Source organism: Megascapheus bottae, chromosome 20 (genome assembly GCF_031878675.1).
Source record: "Megascapheus bottae isolate mThoBot1 chromosome 20, mThoBot2.hap1, whole genome shotgun sequence".
Taxonomy (NCBI): Eukaryota; Metazoa; Chordata; class Mammalia; order Rodentia; family Geomyidae; genus Megascapheus; species Megascapheus bottae.
Window position 1 is genome coordinate 25,367,243 of NC_143528.1, and position 2,626 is coordinate 25,369,868.

Sequence of the window (2,626 nt, forward strand, 5' to 3'; positions counted from 1 at the left end):
TGTATACAGCAGAGAGAGACTGGTTAAATCTCAAACAACTGCTTACAAAGTCTAGATAGACTGAAGATGCTCAGTTCAAGAGCATAGTGGTAAAATTGTGATTCTTCAGTAATTTCTTTGCACCATTCAGGTTTTTTCCCCCTAAAAACATTAAAAAAAATGCAGCCTGATGCTGGTGCTACCCCTGTAGCAACTCAGTAAGCTGAGATCTGAGGATCATGGTTCAATGCTAGCCTGGGCCAGAAAGCCCATGAGATTCTTTCCTTCATTTAACTTCCAAAAGTCTAGAAGTGGAGCTGTGGATCAAGTAGTAGCATTTTAATTACTAAAATGTAACCTGTTTATCTACTCATTCACTTACCAAGAAATGTCTTATTAGTTTCCAAGTTTTGGAAACTATAAATCCTGCTTCTATGAGCATCAATATTTAGGTTTTGTATAAATCTTATTATATTTTAATATCTCTAAGATTATAATGATGCCTCTTTATAGTTCAGAATGTAAGTTTATTTCTCTTCTTTTTGATAACTTTGCTAGGAATTTGCAAATTTTAATGGTCTGTACAAAATAGTAGTTATTGACTTTTTCTCAATAGGACATCTACTTTTTACTTCACCCTTTCACTTTTTGCAATTCTTCTTTGGATAATATTTGAGCTCAACTTGTGATTATTTGTCTAGCTTCTTAACAAACATACCTGTATCACTGCCTTTCAGTCTTACTATTTTTTCACTAAGGCATATTGCACATAAAATAAATTTGACAAACCTAACCATTCTAACCATTTTATTAAACATGCACTTCAGTAGTGTGGAACCCAGTGCATATTGACAAAACTTTTTCATTTTATAACTGAAATTTCTAACCCTCTAGACTCTTGTTTGTTTCCCATTCTCTCAGGCCTTAGCATCTTGTTATCTTCTGCTTTTATTTTAGAACTGTGATTACTACACATAATTTATATAATTACAGTAACAAAGGGTTTTTCTTTGGGGAACTGCTTTATTTCACTTAGCATATTGATCTTACAGGCATGTGGTATGTCACAAGACATTTTTGTTCTTTTTTTAAAGTTTGTAATATTCAACTGTATGTTTATACCATGTATTCTTGAATCATCTGTTGATGGAATTTGAGATTCATCTAAATGCTGCTATCTTCTAGTTTTATTTCCATGTTTAAACAAATTTTTTCCAACTTCAGTTGTAAGGCAAGGGTGTTGATTGACATCTTTCTTGTTTTCAAGTGTTTTCCTGCTATAGTATTTCAGTACTTGTCTCCATGCATCCCATTAGTTTGGATACATGTTCTGTTTTCATTTGTTTGGAACTCTTTTATGATTCTTTCATGTGCATCATTTACTTTTTACATATTTTTTCCTTTTCATTTCTTCTAGCCATATTCAATTATTGTAAAAAGGTTAATTAATATGATTTACATCTTTTTAAACTTTGTTTAGATCAGTAGGTGATGTATCTTGGAGAAAATTCCATGTGTACTTGAGAGAATGTTTATTACTTACTGATCCTCTGTTCAATTTATCAATCACCCTGAGTAGAATGCTAGATTTTTCTTTTCTTAAATGTACATTAATTAGCAATTTATTGAGGTCAACTTACACATTGCAAAAAATGATTCTGGTTCTGAAACAGAGGCTATTCAAACCACCTAGATTCTTAAATTGTTATTTCAAAGCCATGACATTTAAGATCCAAATGACACTTTATAAAAATTATAAATAGCAATCACATATAAAGTAATTCATATTTAAATGATCAATAAATTAAAAATGATTAAAATAGTGTCCATACTGCCCATTCTTCGTGGAGAACATAAGGTAGATCTCCAGTGTGTAGGATTGGTTCTGTCCTTACCATAGGAAGGAATGCCCATATACTCATGAATCTTAGCTGCCATGCATTACAGCTGCAGCACAGTCCTCACACTGTGCTGCAGGAAATCCTCAAGGCTGCTCAGGATGAAGTGAATTACCACGCCCTTCTGCCATTCTTTCTGGGACTGCAGCTTTTCCAACAGGTGAGCATTTGCAGTTGGGCTAGGTCAGACAATTTTATCTTGCTTTACCCCTTCTTTCAGGAGTTCGGCCACAGATTCAGTACTGTTCACATCTCCAACTTTATTGCCATCCTCATTCCTCTGAAACTTGTCTTGGATGTACCTCGGGTAGGTCTGGAACTGCAGAAGACCAGAGGTGATTTTTAGTAGGCAGGCAGCCTCGTTAAATCCAGTTTGGAAGCATCCATAATCTGGTGTCATCTTTGGAACTTTCCGTCTGTTTTCTGACATTGTATTTTCATTTGGGACACATGCTATCTCATTGTTGCAGATCTCCCTTTTCAATTCCTTGATTTTCATGAGGGCATATAACATCTAGTCTTCAGCTCGTTGTATGGAGGCATACGTTGGTCCATCCGAGATGACTCCTGAGGCAGGAGCAGCCCCACGAGAGCAAGTGGACAGAGGGTGCTTGTGGAGAGTAGCTTCATACCTGTTCCTGGAGGGCAGATGGAGCTCTCTTTCATTCCTGGTGGCTCAAGAGCAGATTGTAGATTGTTTTTTTCTTTTACTGTACTACTATTTACTCCTTCAGATTTGTCAAGGTGTG

The 2,626-nt window shown here is 35.6% G+C and overlaps 1 pseudogene; it reads right to left on the reverse strand.

Moving 5' to 3' along the window:
- Positions 1–2,061: 2,061 nt before the first annotated feature.
- Positions 2,062–2,376, reverse strand: LOC150049295 (interleukin-6 pseudogene; annotated as a pseudogene).
- Between the last annotated feature and the right edge of the window lie 250 nt (positions 2,377–2,626).